This window comes from Macaca thibetana, chromosome 2 (assembly GCF_024542745.1).
Source record: "Macaca thibetana thibetana isolate TM-01 chromosome 2, ASM2454274v1, whole genome shotgun sequence".
Lineage (NCBI taxonomy): Eukaryota > Metazoa > Chordata > Mammalia > Primates > Cercopithecidae > Macaca > Macaca thibetana.
The window spans coordinates 142,256,032-142,280,006 of NC_065579.1; the positions used below are offsets into that span (position 1 = coordinate 142,256,032).

At 44.5% G+C, this 23,975-nt stretch overlaps 1 protein-coding gene and 1 long non-coding RNA gene across 5 annotated transcripts in view; one reads left to right on the forward strand and one right to left on the reverse strand.

Moving 5' to 3' along the window:
• The window catches only part of RAF1 (Raf-1 proto-oncogene, serine/threonine kinase), an 86,619-nt gene extending 63,661 nt beyond the window's left edge, over positions 1 to 22,958 (reverse strand). For 3 of the 4 annotated variants that reach the window (XM_050781466.1, XM_050781464.1, XM_050781465.1), the window contains exon 1: positions 22,545 to 22,929. The gene's annotated coding sequence lies outside the window, so the exon portion shown is untranslated. Of the gene's footprint in view, positions 1 to 22,544 lie in introns of all 4 variants that reach the window. The other variant, XM_050781463.1, reaches the window with a different exon arrangement.
• LOC126949084 (uncharacterized) lies at positions 9,195 to 17,047 on the forward strand. The gene is made up of 2 exons (XR_007723587.1): positions 9,195 to 9,254; positions 16,964 to 17,047. It is a non-coding gene; the product is annotated as an uncharacterized LOC126949084 (long non-coding RNA).
• Positions 22,959 to 23,975: the final 1,017 nt, after the last annotated feature.

The following is a 23,975-nucleotide window of genomic DNA, read 5'->3' on the forward strand; positions in this document are numbered from 1 at the left end:
AATAACCTAAGCAATGCCCTAGAGTGAAAATTCTGTTGTAGTATTATCTGGCTGCCCTGAGTTTCCCCTTGGTTTGAAAGCAGAGGGAAGAGGAGGAACTGGTAGCAAGAGCTTACAAGTTGTATCTGGCATAACAACCTGAACACATTAAGGTGCCCTTTGTTGTTGTTGTTGTTGTTGTTTTGAGATCGAGTTTTCCTCTTGTTGCCCAGGCTGGAGTGCGATGGCATGATCTCCACTCACTGCAACCTGCGCCACCCAGGTTCAAGCGATTCTCCTGCCTCAGCCTCCTGAGTAGCTGGGATTACAGGCAGGTGCCACCATGCCCAGCTAATATTTTGTATTTTTAATAGAGATGGGGTTTCATCATGTTGGCCAGGCTGGTCTCAAACTCCTGACCTCAGGAGATTCACCCGCCTCAGCCTCCCAAAGCACTAGGATTACAGGTGTGAGCCATTGCGCCCGGCCAGTTGCCTGTATTTTTTTTTAAATTTTTCTGACACAGAGTCTTGCTCTGTTGCCCAGACTGGAGTGCAGTGGCGCAATCTCACCTCACTGCAAGGTCCACTTCCCGGGTTCACGCCATTCTCCTGCCTCAGCCTCCCGTGTAGCTGGGACTACAGGCGCCCGCACCGCGCCCGGCTAATTTTTTTCTGTTTTTTAGTAGAGACAGGGTTTCACCATGGTCTCGATCTCCTGACCTCGTGATCCACCTGCCTCAGCCTCCCAAAGTGCTGGGATTACAGATGTGAGCCACCGCGCCCCACCGGCAGTTGCCTGTATTTTTTTTTTTTTTTTTTTTTTGAGACAGAGTCTTGCTGTGTCGCCCAGGCTGGAGTGCAGTGATGCGATCTTGGCTCACTGCAAGCTCCATCTCCTGGGTTCACGCCATTCTCCTGCCTCAGCCTCCAGAGTAGCTGGGACCACAGGTGCCCGCCACCATGCCCGGCTAATTTTTTGTATTTTTAGTAAAGACAGGGTTTCACCATATTAGCCAGGATGGTCTCAATCTCCTGACCTCATGATCCGCCCGCCTCAGTCTCCCAAAGTGCTGGGATTACAGGTGTGAGCCACCATGCTCGGCAGTTGCATTTTTAAACAGCACTTTCCTCGCCAGTTGCCTGTATTTTTAAATAGCATTTTCCTTACTGACATCTGAAGCTTAAGATTTACCTGTGTTTCTTTCTCCCTACTTGACATATTTCTTAGTATGTGAGGATTAATATATGGGAAGCACACAGCTTTACACCTGAGATGGTAAATGTTACTTATTATTGTTTGTTAAATAAGCAACAATTATATGATTGAAATATATCAGAAATTGATTAGAAATGATGTTCTAGTGCCAGGCACGGTGGCTCACGCCTATAATTCCAGCACTTTGGGAGGCCAAGGCAGGCAGATCACTTGGCCTGGCCAAGACCAGCCTGGCCAACATGGTGAAACCCCGTCTCTACTGAAAATACAAAAATTAGCTAGGTATAGTGGCAGGTGCCTGTAATCCCAGCTACTCTCAAGGCTGAGCCAGGGAGAATCACTTGAACATGGAAGGCAGAGATTGCAGTGAGCCAAGATTGCATCATTGTACTATAGCCTGGGTGGCAAGATAAAAACTCCATCTTAAAAAAAAAAAAAAAAAAAAAAAAAAGGTGTTCTATTCATTACAACAATCAGGAACTCTGGCTGGGTGCAGTGGCTTAATCCCAACACTTGCGGAGGCCAAGGCATGAGGACCGCTTGAGCCCAGGAGTTCAAGACTAGGCCCCTGGGCAACATAGTGAGACTTTCACTCTACAAAAAATTAACTAACTAAATAAAATACAATAATTAGAAACTCTTCTAGATAGCTCTTAAACCTCCAGCCTGAATTTTTCTGAGTTCAATGTCTAAAGCTCTTAATCACTGTTGCTGTATTCCAAAAATTAAATCCCAGGTTCCAAAGCACAGGACACCTGTGAAAAACCTATGTTTAACTCTCACATTACTTAGGGAAATCTGTATTTCCCCATATTAACAATACACTACCTTATTCATTTACTCTTTGTAAATTGTCTCCAGATTCTCAGAGATCCTCTGTAGACCCTATGTGGGACAATTCTAGATATTTTACCCATTAGTCTATAATTTAGAACCTTGTAAATGACATCAGCACAGTCCTAAATCACCGCATTAACCAACTCAACTTTTTGGAAAATCTCTCTCTCTCTACCTGCACTTATCATTTCCTCAAAAAGTTTCTTATTTCTCTAAGAAAGGAGACAGAAGGCAAGATTTAGTATCAGGCCAGTGCAGTGGCTCACACTTGTAATCCCAGGACTTTGGGAGGCCCAGGTGAGTGGATCACTTGAGGCCAAGAGTTCGAGATCAGCCTGAGCAACATGCTGAATCCGCACCACTACTAAAAACACAAAAATTAGCAGGGCGTGGTGGCACGGGCCTGTAATCCGAGCTACTTGGGGGGCTGAGGCAGAAGAATCACTTGAATCCGGGAGGCAGACGTTGCAGTGAGCCAAGATCATGCCACCGCACTCCAGCCTGGGCGACAGAATATCAAATACAAAAGAAAATACACCAAATACTATGTATAACTTAAAGCTGCTTAATGCTTAAGAGAAATATAAAATATCCTGTTTCATTGTTCTTAAAGGTAGTTCTATTAATTATATACAACATTTTATTTGAAGTGAATGCCAGTTTACATTTATTTATTTATTTATTTGTTTATTTATTTATTTATTTATTTATTTTGAGATGGAGTCTCGCTCTGTCACCCAGGCTGGAGTGCAGTGGCGTGATCTCGGCTCACTGCAACCTCCGCCTCTGGGGTTCAAGTGATTCTCTTGCCTCAGCCTCCTGAGTAGCTGGGATTACAGGCTACCACCACCACATCCGGCTAATTTTTTTGTATTTTTAGTAGACAGGGTTTCACCATGTTGGCCAGGCTAGTTTCGAACTCCTGACCTCAGGTGATCCGCCACCTTGGCCTCCCAAAGTGTTAGGATTACAGGCACCAGCCACCGCACCCTGCCTCAGCTTATATTTTAATCATTTAACTAAAATATTCTAACACTATAAGTATCTTTCTGATAAATCAAAAGATTAGAAAATAGATTGGGGGGCCGGGCGCGGTGGCTCAAGCCTGTAATCCCAGCACTTTGGGAGGCCGAGATGGGCGGATCACGAGGTCAGGAGATCGAGACCATCCTGGCTAACACGGTGAAACCCCGTCTCTACTAAGAAATACAAAAAATAGCCGGGCGAGGTGGCAGCGCCTGTAGTCCCAGCTACTCGGGAGGCTGAGGCCGGAGAATGGCGTGAACCCGGGAGGCGGAGCTTGCAGTGAGCTGAGATCCGGCCACTGCACTCCAGCCTGGGCTACAGAGCGAGACTCCGTCTCAAAAAAAAAAAAAAAAAAAAAAAAAAGAAGAAAATAGATTGGGAATATTGAGGAGAAATAGCAATGAAATAAACTAGGCCGGGCACAGTGGCTCACTGTAATCCCAACACTTTGGGAGGCCGAGGCAGAAGAATGGTTTAAGCTCAAGAGTTTGAAACCAGTCTGGGCAACATAGTGAGATCTCTATCTCTACAAAAAATTAAAACCCAGCCAGGCATAGTGGCAGGCGCCTGTGGTTTCTGCTACTTGGGAGGCTGAGGTGGGAGGGTTGCTTGAGCCCAGGAGGTCAAGGCTGCAGTGAACTATAATCTCACTACTGCAGTCTAGCCCTGGAGACTTGAGACTCTGTCTCAAAAAAAAAAAAAAATTTCTGGCCAGGCATGGTGGCTCACGCCTGTAATCCCAATACTTTGGGAGGCCAAGCTGGGTGGATCACAAGGTCAGGAGATCAAGACCATCCCGGCTAACACAGTGAAACTCCTTCTTTACTAAAAATACAAAAAATTAGCTGGGCGTGGTAGCACACGCCTGTAGTCCCAGCTACTCGGGAGACTGAGGCAGGAGAATCATCTGAACCTGGGAGGTGGAGGTTGCAGTGAGCCGAGATCACACAACTGTACTCCAGCCTGGTGACAAAGTAAGAATCCATTTAAAAAAAAAAAAAAAAATTTCTACAGTGAAGACAGAATAGAGCCAAAATTACCCTAGATAATCCTCTTAATCTTCCATTAAATACACGGTCTGTATTTAGGGTATTTACTCCATCTCTCTATCCACTTGGTTTCTTCCTCTTTATTTATTTATTATTTTTTTTTATTTTGAGACAGAGTCTCGCTCTGTGTCCCAGGCTGGAGTGCAGTGGCGCAATCTCCACTCACTGCAAGCTCCGTCTCCCGGGTTCATGCAATTCTCCTGCCTCAGCCTCCTGAGCAGCTGGGACTACAGGCACCCACCACCATGCCTGGCTAATCTTTTATATTTTTAGTAGAGACAGGGTTTCGTCGTGTTAGCCAGACGGTCTTGATCTCCTGACCTCGTGATCTGCCCACCTTGGCCTCCCAGCATTTTGTTCTTTAAAAAAAAAATTCAGGCCAGGCATGGTGGCTCACCCCTGTAATCTCAGCACTTTGAGAAGTTGAGGCAAGCGGACTGCTTGAGCCTAGGAGCTTGAGATCAGCCTGGACAACATGGAGAAACCCCATCTCTACAAAAAATCAGCCACGCATGGTGTAGCACACGTGTAGTCCCAGCTACTCAGGAGGCTGCAGTGGGAGGATCACCTGAGCCCAGGGAGGTCCAGGTTGTAGTGAGCCATGATTGTGCCACTGCATTCCAGCCTAAGCAACAGAGAACCCTGTCTTAAACAAAGAAAACAAATAAATTTCAAGTGGTCACAACACTGGAAAAAAATAACTTTCACACACAAAAAGTTTCTGCTGAACAAATATGCTCAAATGCTAGTTTCCTAACCAGTCCAAAAGGGCACTCTCATGCACTGCAAGGTGATGTGTATGTGTCAATATTTTGAGTTTCCTCACTCCTCTTTCTCAATTTCTGACCACAAACTGGTAACTTCATCAGATGACAGCCCAGAATAAACACACATGAAGAAATAAGCCACTCTATTCTTCTAAAAGTTAGCAGGGGCTGTATACGTTTATAAAACAGACTCCATCATTTTAAAAGTGTAACTTCAAAAATGCAAGTTTAAAATGAGCTAGTTCAAAAACAATTATGCTAAAACAATCAGTTCCACAAACCATACCTGGAGCCAACTTTATTTTTAACTCTCACCACAAATGAGCTTTGAAATTGTTTTCATTTTAAATCACTTTGTCTGGACTCTTTTTTAACCTGTTTTTCTTTTCACCTTCAAATCAATCATTGTTTTCTTCATCTAGTCAGCAACTGCTGATTTTTAAAATAAACAGACCTGTATTCAAAGTACATCATTAACACAATTACCATAACACACAATGTACAAATAAAATATGGTTTAGGAATGATTATTCAGATGGCCAAGTAACAGTGGAGTTTAAAAAAAAAAGAGCAAAAAAAAAAGCTACATAATGAAGTAGGAAGGAAGGGAGAAAAAATCACCTGGAAACACTAACAATTTCAACACTAATTTCTCTTTCACACTAAAGGCATTAATTTTCATAGTAAATCTTGCATATTCAACAAGTGGTTAAAAAAAAATTAGCCCTCCTCAAAGATAAGGACACAGAATATAAGTGAATCATTCATTCTATACACTGGCATCACTCATTTGGGCAGAGATGTGTCCTCAAGAGAAGACGTATTCCCCCATGTTTACATCTTACCAAAGAAATTTCAAAAAGTAACCATCTATATTAGCCGGATGTGGTGGTGCACACCTTTAATTCCAGCTACTTGGGAGGCTGAGGCAGAAGAATTGCTCGAACCCAGGAGGCAGAGGTTGCAATGAGCCGAGATCACACCATTGCACTCCAGCCTGGGCAACAAGAGCAAAACTCAGTTTCAAAAAAAAAAAAAAGAAAAAGAAAAATTCCCTCTCAATAGTAAACTTTAACAACTTCTAAGAGTTACAGTAAGACACCTGTAAAACTGATAATATCATTTGTTCTTCAGAAATTACTTTTAACCAACTTTTCAATAATTTTCTCAAAAGAAGGACATGTTTAAAATTTTTCCCTGGCCAGGCATGGTGATTCATGCCTGTAATCCCACAAGGAGTTCAAGACCACCCTAGGCAACAGAGTGACACCCCATCTTTACAAAAATAAAACAAAATTAGCTGGGCATGGTGGCACATGCCAGTGGTCTCAGCTACTCAGGAGGTTGAGGCGGAGGATCACCTGAGCACAGGAGTTTGAGGCTGCAGTGAGCTATGAGTGTGCCACTGTACTCCAGCATGGGGGCCAGGGACTGTCTCACATACACACGTAGTTTTCACTGTTACACCATTAATTCATTAAAGCTCTAAATTATACCCTGCTATTTTGCCAGAGGATAAAATAGTAAATGAAACACAAAAATATAACCTAGGGTAGGCCGAGCGCAGCGGCTCACGCCTGTAATCCCAGCATTTTGGGAGGTCAAGGTGGGTGGATCACAAGGTCAGGAGTTCGAGACCAGCCTGCCCAATATGGTAAAACCCCATCTCTACTAAAAATACAAAAAAAACTAGCCGGGCGTGGTGGCACATGCCTGTAATCCCAGCTACTCCAGAGGCTGAGGCAGGAGAACTGCTTGAATCCGGGAGGCGGAGGTTGCAGTGAGATCACGCCACTGCACCCCAGCCCAGGTGACAGAGCGAGATTCCATCTCAAAACAAAACAAAAAAAATACATAACCTAGGGTCAGGAGCAAAGACTCACAACTATAATCCCAACACTTTGGGACGCCGAGGTGGGTGGAGTGCTTGAGCCCAGGAGTTCAAGATCAGCCTGGGCAACCAAGGGGGAACATCAACCCTACGAAAAAAATTTTTTTTTTTTTTTTTTTTTTTGAGACGGAGTCTAGCTCTGTTGCCTAGGCTGGAGTGCAATGGCCGGATCTCAGCTCACTGCAAGCCCCGCCTCCCGGGTTCACGCCATTCTCCTGCCTCAGCCTCCCGAGTAGCTGGGAGTACAGGCGCCCGCCACCTCGCCCGGCTAATTTTTTTTGTATTTTAGTAGAGACGGGGTTTCACCGTGTTAGCCAGGATGGTCTCGATCTCCTGACCTCGTGATCCGCCCGTCTCGGCCTCCCAAAGTGCTGGGATTACAGGCTTGAGCCACCGCGCCCGGCCGAAAAAATTTTTTTAAATTAGCTGGGCGGCCAGGTACAGTGGCTCATGCCTATAACCCCAGCATTTTGGGACGCCAAGGCGGGCGGATCACGAGGTCAGGAGTTCGAGACAAGTCTGGCCAACATAGTGAAATCCCGTCTCTACTAAAAATACAAAAAATTAGCCAGGTGTGGTGATGGGCACTTGTAATCCCAGCTACTCAGGAGGCTGAGGCAGGAGAACTGCGTGAACCCAGGAAGCGGAGGTTGCAGTGAGCCGAGATCACGCCATTGTACTCCAGCCCGGGCGACAGTGCGAGACTCGTCTCAAAAAAAATTAGTTGGGCGTGGTAGTTGTGCCTACAGTCCTAGCTACTCAGGAGGCTGAGACAGAAGGATTGCTTGAGTCCAGGAGGCCGAAGCTGCAGTGAGCCATGACTGCACCACTGCACTCTAGCCTGAGTGACAAAATGAAACCCCATCTCAAAAAAGAAAATATAACGTACATAATTATATACCAAAGCATTGAAGAACTACATGTATTTCCTATATCTTGTTATAATCCATCATCTAGTATAGGACATTGCACAAAATTAGGTATTCAAATATCTGAATATTAATGGAGAAAAGTTAACAATATTTATCCTAACCCTTTTTCATGAATACTGAATCACTATCACATAAATCTAAAGAACCAGAATGCCTCTCTATAGACTGTAACCCATCATAGAATGAAAGGAAAATAAAAATAAAGAGCACCATTCATTCAACAATTTCTAAGAATCTACTTTCAACTGTTAGCTGCTTTGAGGAATATAAAGTTCAGGAAGACATAGTCCTTGCATTCCAGAACCCCTTAAAGTAGAGGTAAAAACCACCACCGTTTAACAAAAATTGAGTATGTGCTAGGGACTCGGCTAAGAGCTTTCAGGAAGACAAGTAGGCCTACAACAAAATATTAAATTAAGGGTAGGGAGGATTCTTAAGAAAGGAACTATAAGAATCTGAAATGTGGAAAGGTCACTTCTAGCTTGAATGGAGGAAGAGGTAGACAAGAATATTTCATTGCGTATTTGAGCTTAAAGGGGTAATATTTCAACAGACTAACGCAGAGGTAAAACAAAAACTAAAGTGTGCCCAGGGAATAAGCACAGACAAGCAGGTAAAGAAATGAGCCTGATGAAGGATACATGTAGCCTTTCTTATTATATAACTTCATTTCCTTTTATTTTAAATCTTTACATTTAATGTCTTTACAAACGCACTCATTATAAATAGCAAGCCCTTCCGCTTCTAAAATGTTTACCCTGCTTTGTTTTTTTTTTCTATAGCACTTAAACATTACATAAATTAGAGGGGGTCTTTTAACTCCTTCTTTGTTTTATCTTTCCTTTCCTTTCCCCAATAACCAATTATTCTTCAGTGTTTTCCTACATGCTTATAATCTCATACCAATATATACAGCTTTTTTGCAATAATCTCTTTTCCCAATATACTAATTTTTTAAGATACATGAATTGGGCTGGGTGTGGTGGCTCACGCCAGTAATCGCAGCACTTTGGGAGGCCGAGGTGGGTGGATCACCTGAGGTCAGGAGTTTGAGACCAGCCTGGCCAATGTGGTGAAACCCTGTCTCTACTAAAAAAAAAAAAAAAAAAACTAGCCAGGCATGGTGGCTTAGCCCGTAGTCCCAGCTACTCAGGAGGCTGAGGCACGAGAATTGCTGGAACCCGGGAGGCAGACGTTGCAGTGAGCTGAGATCGCACCACTGCACCCTAGCCTGGGCAATAGAGCGAGACTTGGTCTCAAAAAAAAAAAAAAAAAAAAAAAAAAGATACACGAATTGATCACAGAATACATGTTCGAGAGGGAGGAAAACAAATTTAAAATACAGGCCGGGCACGGTGGCTCATGCCTGTAATCTCAGCATTTTGGGAGGCCGAGGCAGGTGAATCACTTGAGGTCAGGAGTTTGACACCAGCCTGGCCAACGTGGTGAAACCCCGTCTCTACTAAAAATACAAAATTAGCCAGGCGTGGTGGCGCATGCCTGTAATCTCAGCTACTCAGGAGGCTGAGGCAGGAGAATCGCTTGAACCCAGGAGGTGGAGGTTATGGTGAGCCGAGATCGCACCACTGCACTCTAGCCTAGGCAACAAGAGCGAAACTCCGTCTCAAAAAAATAAATAAATAAATAAATGATACAAAAAATTAGCCAGGCAGGGTGATGAGTACCTGTAATCCCAGCTACTCAGGAGGCTGAGGCAGGAGAATCGCTTGAACCCAGGAGGCAGTCTGCAGTGAGTCAAGATCACGCCACTGCACTCCAACCTGGGAGACAGAGCAAGACTCCATCTCAAAAAATAATAATAATAATAAACAAAAATAAGCCGTGTGCAGAGACTCACACCTGTAATCCCAGCACTTTGGGAGGCTGAGGTGGGTGGATCATGAGGTCAGGTGTTCAAGACCAGCCTGGCCAAGATGGTAAAACCCCGTCTCTACTAAAAATACAAAAATTAGCCTGGTATGGTGGCGGGTTCCTGTAATTCCAGCTACTCGGGAGGCTGAGACAGACAATCACTTGAACCCGGGAGGCAGAGGTTGCAGTGAGCCGAGATCGCGCCAAATAATAATAATAATAATAATAAAACCCCAAAACTATGGAAAAATACCAAAAGCTTAAAATAACCTATAGATGACAAATGTGAGCATTTGTAGACATGTATCCAGTCTTTTTTTTTTTGAGACAGGATCTCACTCTGTTGCCCAAGCTGGAGTGCAGTGAGAAGGAAGATCATGGCTCACCACAGCCTCAACTTCCTGACCTCAAGTGATCCTGCCGCCTCAACCTCTCAAGTAGCTAGAACTACAGGTGTACCCAGGCCCAGTTAAATTTTGTTTTTTTGTTTTTGTTTTCTTTCTGTAGAGATGAGGGCTTGCTATGGTGCCCAGGTTGGTCTCAAACTCCTGGGCTCAAGTGATCCTCCTGCCTCAGCCTCACAAAGTGCTGGGATTATAGGCATGCTCTACCTTGCCCTGACTCCGTATTTTCCATGCACAGATACATATTGTAAATATTTTTCTTCAAAAAATATGAGGTCTTACTTAACATATTTTAGTGCTGTTTTCACTCAATATGCAGTTGACCCTTCCCAACACGCACTGAACTGTGCAGGTCCACTTATATGTGGATTTTTTTCCCCAGCACTTTGGGAGGCTAAGGTGGGCGGGATCATAAGGTCAGTAGTTTGAGAACAGCCTGGCCAACACAGTGAAGCCATGTCTCTACTAAAAACACAAAAATTAGCTAGGCGTGGTGGCGGGTGCCTGTAACCTCAGCCACTCGGGAGGCTGAGGCAAGAGAATCACTTGAACCCAGGAGGCAGAGGCTGGAGTAAGCCAAGTTTGCACCACTGCACTCCAGCCTGGGCGACAGAGCTAGACTTGGTCTCAGAAAAAAAAAAAAAAAAATCAAAACTTATGCATACACTTACAGACCATATAACACCATTTGCACAGACACACATTCGCAGTTGAGAGAAATGTAAACAAATGTTAAGATGCAGTATATTAAATAACTGCAGCCAGGTGCAGTGGCTCACATCTGTAATCCCAGCACTTAGGGAGGCAAAAGCGGGTGGATCATTGGAGGTCAGGAGGTCAAGATCAGCCCATCCAACATGGTGAAACCCTGTCTCTACTAAAAATACAAAAAATTAGCCAGGTGTTGTGCAGCTACTCGGGAGACTGAGGCAGGAGAATCACTTGAACCCAGGAGGTAGAGGTTGCAGCGAGTGCAGTGAGCCAAGATTAAGCCACTGCATTCCAGCCTGGGCAACAGAGTGAGACTCCATCTCAAAAATAAATAAATAAATAAATAAATAAATAAATAACTGCACAAAATTAACTGATGTTGGCTGGGTGAGATAGCTCATGCCTATAATCCCAGCACTTTGGGAAGCTGACGGAGGTAGATCGCTCAAGGCCAGGAGTTTGAGACCACCCTGGGCAACAGAGTAAAACCCCATCTCTACCAAAAATACAAAAATTAGCTGGGCTTAGTGGCACAAGCCTGTAATCCCAGTTACTTGGGAGGCTGAGGCAGGAGAATCGCTTGAACCTGGGAGGCGGAGGTTGCAGTGAGCTGAGATCTTGCCACTGCACGCCTGGGTGACAGAGTAAGACCTTGCCTCAAAACAAAACAAACCTGTTGTACACACTATATTACTATAGTAATTTCATAGCCACCTCTTCTTACTATTGCAGTGAACTCAAGTGTTACAAGTTGCAAGTATCCACTTAAAAGGCCTTGTGTCCCTGTGAGCAGTTGGTCTCTCCAGTAAATTTCCTATTGCAGTAAAAAGTGGTATTTCTTGGCTAGGCACATTGGCTCATTCCTGTAATCCCAGCACTTTGGGAGGCCGAGCTGGTGGATTACTTGAGGTCAGGAGTTCGAGACCAGCCTGTCCAACATGATGAAACCCCATCTCTACTAAAAATATAAACATTAGCCAGTCGTAGTAGTGAGGGCCTGCAATCCCAACTACTAGGGAGGCTGAGGCAGGAGAATCCCTTGAACCCAGGAGGCAGAGGAGAGCTGAGATCACGCCATTGTACTCCAGCCTGGGCGACAGACCCAGACTATGTCTCCAAAAAAAAAAAAAGTGGTCTCTCATGGGTCTTCTGTATTTTTCCATCATCTACAGTACAATACCATAAACTCTGAATAACACCATGAGTCCCATATGAAGTGCCACAAGTGATGCTGGAAGCGCTCCCAAGAAGCAGAGAAAAATCATGACATTATAATAGAAAGTTGAACTGCTTGACTTATACAGTAGATACAGGTCAGCAGCTGCGATTGCTGGCCATTTCAGACAGACTATTCATCTTTTCTTTTTATTTTTTTTTTCGAGAGACAGCATCTTGCTCTGTTGCCAAGGCTAGAGCATCATGGCACAATCATAACTTATTGCAGCCTCCAACTCCTGGACTCAAGCAATCCTCTCTCCTCAGCCTACCAAGTAGCTAGAACTACAGATGCATACCACATGCCTGACTAGTATTTTCGGTTATTATTATTTTTACTATTTTAGAGATGGGGGGGTCTCACTATGTTGCCCAGGCTGGTTTCGAACTCCTGGGCTCAAGCAATCCTCCCTCTTTTGCCTCCCAAAGTGCTGGGATTACAGGCATGAGCCACAGAGGCTGGCCCTAAATACATTTTAGAATAAAAGAGTATGAGAGGCCGGGCACAGTGGCTCATGCTTATAATCCCAGCATTTTGGGAGGCCAAGGCGGGAGGATTGCTTGAGCTCAGCAGTTTGACATCAGCCTGGGCAACATGGCAAAACCCCATCTCTACAAAAATTACAAAAATTAGCTGAGTGTGGTGGCACACACCTGTAGTTCCAGCTACTCAGGAGGTTCAGGAGGGAAGATGGCTTGTGCCTGGGAGGTCAAGGCTACAGTGAGCGGAGATCACACTACTGCACTCCAACCTGGGTGACAGAGTGAGACTCTGTCACTCACAACACAAAGAAAAGGTATGAGTATAAAGTAACTACAACTATATGTATCAATTTACAGAAAAACTTTATTCTTTTTTTTTTCTGCTTATTTTTCTTCTTACACCTCACAAGGATGAAAGAAAACAGTGTTCTTTTTAAAAAGATGTCATTAATTGTGTAATTAATTTATCTCTTTGAAAAACATTATACACAGGTTTAAGAGGGAGGAAAAACCCCATGAGATCCAAATATAGTCAAATCCAAAGGTTCTGTTTTGCCCACTAGATCTAAGTAGCAATACGAAGCAAAGGAGGGCCAGGCACAGTAGCTCATGCCTGTAATCCCAGTACTTTGGCAGGCTAAAATGGGAGGATCAATTGACGCCAGGAGTTCAAGACTAACCTGGTAAACATAGTGAGACTCCCCCCATCTCTAAAATAGTAAAAATAATAATTTTTTAAAATGCAAAAAGAAAAGCCTACAACCACTTCACAGTCATTAGGATTGTTACTTTATTTATTTATTTTTGAGACTCACTCTCATGGAGTGCAATGGCGCGATCTCAGCTCACTGCAACCTCTGCCTCCCGGGTTCAAGCTATTCTCCTGCCTCAGTCTCTCAACTAGCTGGGATTACAGGCATGTGTCACCATGCCCAGCGAATTTTTTTTGTATTTTTAGTAGAGACGGGGTTTTACCATGTTGGCCAGGCTGGTCTCGAACTCCTGACCTCAGGTAATCCGCCTGCCTCGGCCTCCAAAAGTGCTGGGATTACACGCATGGGCCACCGTGCCCGGCCCAGGATTGTTATTTTAAAAATTAAAAAAGAAAAACAAAAAAATTAAAAAAGAAAAAATAACAAGTGTTGGAAAAGATGCAGCAAAACTGGAACTCTTATGCTTTGCTGGTGGGAAATGTAAAATGGTGCAGTCACTGTGTAAAACAGTTTGCAGTTCCTCAAAAAGTAAACACAGAATTACCATATGATCCAGTAATTCTATTCCTATGCATATACCCTAAGGCACTGAAAGCAGGGGCTCAAACTGATACTTGTACACCAATGTTCACTGCAGCATTATTCACAACAACCAAAAGGTGGAAATAATCCAAGTGTCCATCACTGATGAGATAAAATGATATATTCATACAATGAAGTATTATTCAGCCACAAAGAGGAATAAAATACTAATACACGCCACCACCACATGGATAAACCCAAAAAATGTGCTAAGTTTAGTCAGACAAAAAAGGACAGACAGCGTATGACTCCCCTTACGTGAAGTACCTGGAACAGGCAAATTTGTAAAGAGAAAGTAGAATAGGGGTTACGAGGAACTGGGCATAGTGAGGAATGAGGGGTTCTTGCTTAACGAGTACTGTTTCTGTTTGAAGTAATGAAAAGGTTCTGGAAACAGGTAGTGGGGATAGTTTTAAGACACTGTGAATGTTGTTAAATGTCACTGGATTGTAGATACACACACACACACACACCATCTCCAAATCCCTACTCCTCCAACTTACATAAGACAGCCTAGGGGTCCATTTTGCATTGTCAAGCAATACTAGGTAATACTAGCCAGGGAAATCACAATCTCTCCTCTCAAAATCACACTACAATTCTACACCAGACTAAGGTCAAAAACGGTAGAGTATTATTTATCCCCCCATTCTCCCTGGGTATAACTTTATTCCCTATCTAAAACCTATGAATGCAAAAGGAAATAGCCAGCATGGTAACAGCTGCTTGAGCTAAAGAGTCAGCGAGCCGATAAAGCAGGCAAATGTCATCAAGGCGCTAGCAGGCAGAACCTAGAGCACTCTACATATAATGCCCAATAGAGGGAGAAGCTTAAGCAAGGTAGCTCCTACAACAGATAGGTCCTAAGTTACAAAGTTCTAAGTTTGAATTTAGTAAGTATCGCCTCTTTACTGTAAGCATTTTGTAGAGATGGCAGTAGTGAAAATAAATCCATAAGTGATTAACCTCTGATTAATGTTTGCTGTGTAAGACAAGATTTTAAGAACTGGAGATATATAAACAAGAGTAAGATATGCCCCACTGGAAATATCTAAGAACAAGACATGACCTACTTTTAAACAGAGACATAAGACATCTATACAAAAAATTCAACCTGGCCACTGCGGTGGCTCACGCCTGTAATCCCAGCATTTTGGGAGGCCAAGACGGGTGGATCATCTGAGGTCAAGAGTTCGAGACCAGCCTGGCCAACATGGTGAAACCCCATCTCTACCAAAAATACAAAGTTTAGCCGGGCGTGGTGGCAGGTGCCTGTAATCCCTGCTACTTGGGAGGCTGAGACAGGAGAATCACTTGAATCCGGGAGACAGAGGTTGCAGTGAGCCAAGATCACGTCACTGTACTCCAGCCTTCGTGACAAGAGTGAAACGTCCTCTTGACGGGGGCGGGGAGAGGAATAGATAAAAGTAAGGAAATGTCAGCCTCTCTCAATTAGATAAGGTCCTTGAAGGTAGGAACTTGCCTTATGCTGCACCAAGTGCACTGGCCTGCACCTAACAGAGGCTTAAAATACTGGCTTTTGATTTCCACTAAACATATTATACTGTGAGAAAGCAATGTAAGTAAGACACAGAGGCAAGAATTGTATATACTTCGTCTGGTATCCAGGGAGAGCCTGGAAGATCTGAGCAAGAAAATAAGGCCAGCACACCTACCCTTAAATATTCTTGTGTTGTCACAAAATAGGATATGATATATAAGAATTCATATTTCCCTCCGTGAAAGGAAGCTGGGTAGCTAGACAACAAAGGGGAACATAGAATTACTATACACAACATAACTTTCTATATCCTTTAAATTTTGTGGTATGTGACCTTATTACTCAAAGAAAACAATATTTTTACTTGTAAACAATATTTCTTTTTTTTTTTTTTTTTTTTTTTTGAGACGGAGTCTTGCTCTGTCGCCCAGGCTGGAGTGCAGTGGCCGGATCTCAGTTCACTGCAAGCTCCGCCTCCCAGGCTCCCGCCATTCTCCTGTCTCAGCCTCCCGAGTAGCTGGGACTACAGGCGCCCATCACCTCGCCTGGCTAGTTTTTTGTATTTTTTAGTAGAGACGGGGTTTCACCGTATTAGCCAGGATGGTCTCGATCTCCTGATCTCGTGATCCGCCCGTCTTGGCCTCCCAAAGTGCTGGGATTACAGGCGTGAGCCACCACGCCCGGCCAACAATATTTAATTCTTAAGAATTTCCAGGCAGGGGCCAGGCGCAGTGGCTCACACCTGTAATCCCAGCACTTTGGGAGGCTGAGGTAGGCGGATTACCTAAAGTCAGGAGTTCGAGACCAGTCTCGATGGTGCCATCATGAAGAAACCCTGTCTCTACTAAAAATACAAAATTAGCTGGGCATGGGGGAGCATGCCTGTAATCCCAGCTACTCAGGAGGCTGAGGCTGGAGAATCTCTTGAACTCAAGAGGCAGAGGTTGCGGTGAGCTGAGATCGTGCACCATTGCACTCCACTGGGCAACAAGAGCGAAACTCCATCTCAAAAAAAAAAAAAAAAAAAAAAAAATGTGCACAATTAAATGGCTTTTATTATATTCACAGTTGTGGATCTATCTCCATAACTGCAAAACGCTTTTATCACCCCCCCCAAAAAAAAAAAAAAAAAAAAAAACCATCACAGTCACTGACCATTCCCTACATCCCTCAACCCCTAATCTACTTTCTGTCACCAAGGATTTTCCTATTCTGGACATTTTATATAAATGGCATAATTCAATATGTGGTCTTTCCTGCATGGTTTTACTTAGCATGTTTTCAAGGTTCTTCCATGTTGTAGTATACATCAATACATCCTTTCGTTTTACTACTAAGTAACATTCCATCATATAGCAGCGCCCCCTATATCCACAGGGAATATGTTCCAAGACTACCAATGAATGCCTGAAAACAAAAACAGTATACTATACTGTATATACTATGTTTTTTCCTATACATACATACCCATAATCAAGTTTAACATATAAATTAGGCACAGTAAGAGATTAATTATAATTAATAATAAAATAGAACAATTATAAGAACATACTATCATAAAAGTTATGTGAGGGCTGGGTATGGTGGCTCACGTCTGTAATCCCAGCACTTTGGAAGGCTGAGGCAGGCGGATCACCTGAGGTAGGGAGTTTGAGACCAGCATGACCAACATGGTGAAACCCTGTCTCTACTAAAAATCCAAAATTAGCCAGGCGTGGTGGCACATGCCTGTAATCTCAGCTACTCAGGAGCCTGAGGCAGGAGAATCACTTGAACCCAGGAGGCAGAGGCTGTGGTGAGTCAAGATCGTGCCACTGCACTCCAGCCTGGGCAACGAGAATGAAACTCCATCTCAAAAACAAAAACAGGCCGGGCGCGGTGGCTCAAGCCTGTAATCCCAGTACTTTGGGAGGCCGAGGCGGGTGGATCACGAAGTCAGGAGATCGAGACCATCCTGGCTAACATGGTGAAACCCCGTCTCTACTAAAAATACAAAAAACTAGCCGGGCGTGGTGGCGGGCGCCTGTAGTCCCAGCTACTCGGAGGCTGAGGCAGGAGAATGGCGTAAACCCGGGAGGCGGAGCTTGCAGTGAGCTGAGATCGGGCCACTGCACTCCAGCCTGGGTGACACAGCAAGACTCCGTCTCAAAAAAAAAAAAAAAAAAAAAAAAAAAAAAAAAAAAACAAAAACAAACAAACAAAAAATTGATTGCCACTGCCTGCTGCTTCCCACTTATTAACAAAAAAAGTAAACAACTTCTAAATCATAAAGATTTTAAAACTGTAAACTAGCTTTAGGATTGTTAATCCCCACCCAGTAAAATTCCTTAGAATCTGGTCTAAAAATAAAACCATGTGTCAAGTGTTCCTCAAAAAATACTATGTGCACTGATTGGAATGTGATGCCAGTTAACATACTTTGTGAGTAATTTGCCGAACTTTAGATAGTCTAGGCCAAAACCAGTAACAAAGAAACAACACCCACTTGACATTTTCCTTAGATTCTAGGGGTCATTTTAGAAAAAAGGCAAACATCTGAAATTAACTAAAATCATTTAGAGCTACGCAAGTCATTCTGGGAGAAAAGAAGTTACAAAATGACTCACATATTGTAAAATTAAAGATGAAACCTTAATGTGTAATTAAGGAATTTTTACTTACAACTCTAAGGCAAGAAAAAAATACCCAGCCATTACTATCATGAGAATTACAAGGCAAGATGCCTGGGTGAGCCTGTAATGCCAGCACTTTGGGAAGCCGAGGAGGGTGGATCACTTGAGGTCAGGAGTTCGAGACCAGCCTGGCCAACATGGTGAACTCTCGTCTCTACTAAAAATACAAAAATTAGCCAGGCGTGGTGGCCGGCACCTGTAATCTCAGCTACTCGGGAGGCTGAGGCATAAGAATCCCTTGAACCTGGGAGGCAGAGGTTGCAGTGAGCCAAGATCGCACCACAGCACTCCAGCCTGGGTGATAGCGCCAGATTTCGTTTAAAAAAAAAAAAAAAAATTACAGGCAAGATAAGTTAGCCCCATACCAAAAGTATCGACTGAACTGCAACACAAATATCTAGTATTACATTTTGAACCCAGTCAGATGAGCAATTAGGAATTCTACCCTCCCATACACATACCAATAAAAGACCTAAACAACCTCATTCTAAATAAACCCAGTGTTCTCTGATTTTCCAATTAATTTACTCAAGGTAAGCAATTTTCCACCTCACAGTCATTTGTTTTGAAGAAATGACTCCCAAGATCTGCATAACTTAAAAACAAAAACTAAGTCAAAGCTCAATTTCATGGTTTCATAAACCTCCTCACTGTCACATTAGTACACTGCCTTTCAAAGGCAATATTTAAAATTCTCTTCTGCAAGTCAACATTAAGGCATGCTGTTTGGCTAACAAGCTCCTCCCAAGATCAAGATTATTATGTATGGCCTATTATGTTCCTAACATGCAAACAAAAGTACTCCCTCATGTAACATTTTTTTAGGCAGTAGGTTACTAACAAAGATTTACCTGAAATTTAAATGTAGAATCATACATTTATTACTAATAGACTACCTGAAATAGTAAAGTTATCAATTGTATTTTTCATTTCCTAAATATTCCAGTGCTTCTGGAAAAGTCAAATTTAACTTACAAGAAGTTGTTTAATCTTCAGAGCAAACAAATGGAATAAACTAAAAGCAACTAGTCTCAGAGCAACTGTTATATAATACTTGAAGCTTAACGTTCTTCATCTTTTAGATACTTTTCATCAGAAATTACCAGCTTAATTTGCTTCTCACTGTTTTTTTCAGCTAAACCAAATCCCATAAAATATGCTCAAGCCTTCTATTGAAGGCACACTTTTTTTTTTTTTTTTTTGAGACAGGGTCTCTGTCGCCAACACTGAAGTACAGTGACATGAACATGGCTCACTGAACCTCAACCTCCCTGGGCTCAGGTGATCCTTTCACCTCAGCCTCCCAAGTTGCTGGGACTACAGGCATACTACACCATACCCTGCTAATTTTTTCTTTTTTTGTGTATGTATTTTTTGCAGGGACAGGTTTTCACCATGTTGCCCAGGGTGGTCTCAAACTCCTGAGCTCTAGCAATTCACCAGCCTCGGCCTCCCAAAGTGCTGGGCTTACAGGCATGAGCCACCACAACTGGCTGATGTTTTTACAACTACTGACAAGACTTTAACAAAGGAATTCCACTATAATTTATAACCACGAAACACCACATACCAGCCAGGCACGATGGCTCACGCCTGTAATCCCAGCACTTTGCGAGTCCAAGGCAGGTGGATCAGGAGTTCAAGACCAGCCTGGCCAATATGGCGAAACCCCGTCTCTGCTAAAAATATAAAAATTGGCTAGGCGTGGTGGCAGGTGCCTGTAGTCCCAGCTGCTTGGGAGGCTGAGGCAGGAGAATGCTTAAACCCGGGAGGAGGCAGAGGTTACAGTGAGCCAAGATCATGCCACTGCACTAAAAAAAAAACCACATATCTTTAAAAGATAAGCCTTTAGTACAGAAACAGTAACAGGTTTATTTTTCCAAGTATCCCAGCATTCAACTGGGTCAAATGTTTATGCTGCATTTTAAACAGCTTAGCCCTTTAGTGATAAGGGTAAAAACAAGTCAAAATAATCCTGAATGTTCTTCAGTGGTATATAATCATCACAACGAAAGTAAGGTTTAGGAACTGCAACTGAAGTCTGTTAATTCCGTAATAGTCACTTTAGCATAAACATTAATCACAGTATTATACCTATTTTAGGAAAATTATGTTTATGGGGATAAAGATTTTATAACAGGTTGTTATCCAAGAAGTCAATACCAAGAAATAGTTTAAAAAATACACTAATTAAACTAAAAATACATCCTACACATTTTTTGGATGTTTGTTTTCTAGAGTCGTCCAATTTCTGTAAGACTGGGGAGTACATTATTTATATTTAAAATTTAGGCCAGGCACAGTGGCTCACGCCTGTAATTCCAGCGAGGCCATGGGAGGCCGAGGTGGGCAGATCACTTGAGGTCAGGAGTTCGAGACCAGCCTGGCCAACACAGCGAAACCCCATCTCTACTAAAAATACAAAAATCAGCCGGACGTGATGATGTGTGCCTGTAATCCCAGCTACTCGGGACGGTGAGGCAGGATAACTGTTTGAACCAAGGAGGCGGAGGTTGCAGTGAGCCGAGATCGCACCACTGCACTCCAGCCTGGGCAAAAGAGTGAGACTCTGTCTCAAAAAAATAAAAAATAATAGGATAATAAAACAAATATTAGGAGAGTGTTTTACATTTATAAAGTTAACATTTTTGTGAGCAAGTATAACTTTAGGAGAATTTTTTGCAAGAATCCCCAGGAATATATGAGTTCAATTCATTCACCACTGTGTAAGTGCAAAACATTAAATGTTCTGCTGGCCAGGCGCAGTGGATCACACCTGTAATTTCAGCACTTTGAGAGGCTGAAGCTGAAGGATCACTTGAGCCCAAGAGTTCTATTGAAGGCATACTTTTTAGACCAGTCTGGCCAACACAGTGCAACCCCCTCTCTATTATTAAAAAAAAAAAAAAAAGTTCTGCCTGGCCAGTGGCTCACCCCTGTAATTCCAGCAAGCACGTTGGGAGGGAGAGGTGGAGGCAGGAACATCACCTGAGCCCAAGAGTTTGAGACCAGCCTAGGCAACACCGTCAGACTCCATCTCTACTCATTTTTTTTTTTTTAATTAGCCATGTGTGGTAGCACCTGTCTTAGTCCCAGCTACTCAGGAGGCAAAGGCAGGAGAACTGCTTAAGCCCAGGAATTAGAGGCTGCAACTGAGCTACGATCATGTCACTGCACTCTAGCCTGGGTGACAGAGTGAGATCCTGTTCCTTTAAAAAAAAAAAAAAAAAAAAAAAAAAAAAAGAAAAAAGTGAATTGTTCTGAAAAAATAAAAAAAACTAAAAAGTCATTAAGTTTAACAAACTAAATCTTTTCAATCACTATCAGCTTCAACATCGACAAAGGGAGAAAACTATCAGCAAGAATAAAGATTCAGCAAATCATATACAATAATCCAAATTCAATTAATTCACCATCTACAACAAAATCCCCTCACAATTCTAGCAACTTTTATTTTTCTCTCATCTCTCACCATTTCCTTCCTGCACCCCAGGCAATTTGCTGCTCCCCAAACTCATCCCAACTCCCACATGTCTCTAAGCCTTTGTACCAGCTGTTTCCTGAGTTCCTCCTCACCTGGTGAGCACTTACTCACCGGTCTTTCAAAACTCGACGCTTAAGTCTCCTCGAGTGTAGAAGCTTCCTCAACTCCTCCCCAAGGAAAACTAACTGTTCTAAATCCTCACAACACTTGGTAAGCCAACTCTTATCACACTGCATTGTTTTCACGCCTTAGGAGCGCAGGGAGGGCAGAATCTCTCCACTCAGCCCACAGAGAACCAGGCAAGCAGAAACGTTCAATGAACGTGCCTTGAATTCATTTCCTACTTAGATTAAGTGACCCCCTAGAACCCGTTCACACCTCAAGGAGACACAGAAGTTCCTATCCTTCTTCCCACCACAGAATGAATACCAGGGGCACACCCAGAGCCCTAGAAAGAGAACAATGAATGAACACGGCCGCCTCGCCTCTCACGACGTCCAAACTCCTCTCTCTTGGGTATCGACTCGCTCGCAGAGCCTCAGCAGCTGCAGAGCTGAAGCGTCCCGGCGGCTCTCGCTCCACACAAAAGGCAGCCCTGGCTCTTCATTCCAAAGCGTCCTGAGGCCAATCCTCTATAAGCATCTCAAGACTTTCATTAATAACCCACAGAGTCCTGATACCCAAGGCTAGTCCTGATATCCAAGAAGAGAACCCTGTGACTTTGTGGTAGGGCACTGGCCAGTTTCCTCCTCTCTTACCCGATTCCTCACGTCCTCCCTAAAAGGGTGTCACCTGACTGAAGTATCCAGAGAAAGGTTGCGTGCAAGCCCGGGTCCCACAATCGACGGCCCAAGAGAAAAGGAATTGGCCCATCCAAGTGACAACAGACATGGGGCAACTCTGGGCGGATTTTCCCACTGCCAAATAATGAGGAATGCGCACTGGCACAGGGGTGGCGTTGGCACGTTTCCGCAAAACACAAGGAAATTTGAGTGGGATGTGGGAACTAGGCTCGCCGGCCATGACACCGGACTCCGGGGCCCCCGCCCAACGCTAACCGGGGTGACAGCGGCCTGGCCCAAGCCCTCCGCCCGGCAGCCGCGGGGCCGCTCCATCAGCGCCACCCAGGCCCGCTCGCCCTGGAAGCCGGTCCCTCAGTCCCGCCGCCCGGCTCCCCCGGCATCCACGACCCGGCCCCTGCCACCTACCTGAGGGAGCCAGGCCGCCCCAACGTCCTGTCGTCCGGTGGCAGCTTCTCGTCCGCTCCTCCTCCCCGCGGCGGGTGAGGGAGCGGGAGGCGGTCACATTCGGCGCGTCCCCAGCCCAGGGGACGGAGCCCCGAGTAGCCCCCGCATCGTAGCACACGCGCTCCGCGCCTCAGGGCACGCACCCCAAAGCCCGGCCAGCTGACCCTTTTCGGGGCCCAAGGAATGCAGCAGAAAACCCTTTCCACCTCACAATCGTTCTCCTCTTACTCCCGCCATCTAAGATGGCGGCCCAAGCGCCCGCGATTAAGACTCTCGGGCGGCCACGGCAAGCGAGCCCTCGACTCGGTGCTCGTCCTCCCGACCTGCGACGCCACCGGCTCTCCGCTTCTGCGCTAGCCCTCCTGGCAGTCGACTTCTAACTTGGCTCGGGCATCCATCGCTCTGGCCTGAACACAGGCCCCGCCCCCGGGGCGTGGGCTCGCGATCTGGTGGCCGCCATTTCGGAGCTGAAGAGGTTAGGCGATGCTGGGTTATTCTCAGGAGGGGCACTCGGTAATCGAGAAGAGCCGGCTTTCGGCCAGCCAGGAGTGGCCAGAGGCCTAGAAGGGGAGAGGAAGGCCTGCCTGCCAGCATTGCAAGGCCCAGCGATCATCAGACGTGCCCCAGGACACAGAGCACAGTGTCCAACTTTGACTCTCCGGAGTCGGACACTTTAATGCCAAATTACGGCTCTGGCACTTGACAGCTATGTGGACAGTCCCTGAACCTTAAGCGGTCTTTTCATCGTGTGTAAATTGGGGATTCATTTTTTTCCCCCATCACATTAGCAAAGAGTTAGAAAAACTAATAATATTGATCCAAGGTACATTGAAACCTGTTGTGTGCCCTCTCAGCGCTATCAGAGTGGAACTTGGACATTTTAAAAGTATGTATCCTTCCTCCCGGCAGTTTCACTTCTAGACATGAATTCTAGAGAAATAAGTAAACATATACACAAAAAGTTATGTGTGAAGATGTTTAATGCCATATTTGCATTCTCGAGAAATACTGGGGGTGAAATGTAGATTAACAGGAAACTGGGCCGGGCGCGGTGGCTCAAGCCTGTAATCCCAGCACTTTGGGAGGCCGAGACGGGTGGATCACTAGGTCAGGAGATCGAGACCATCCTGGCTAACACGGTGACACCCCGTCTCTACTAAAAAATACAAAAAACTAGCCGGGCGAGGTGGCGGGCGCCTGTAGTCCCAGCTACTCGGGAGGCTGAGACAGGAGAATGGCCCGAACCCGGGAGGCGGAGCTTGCAGTGAGCTGAGATCCGGCCACTACACTCCAGCCTGGGCGACAGAGCGAGACTCCGTCTCAAAAAAAAAAAAAAAAAAAAAATAACAGGAAACTGGTTAAGAGAACGCTGCTACATCCAATCTGGGTTGT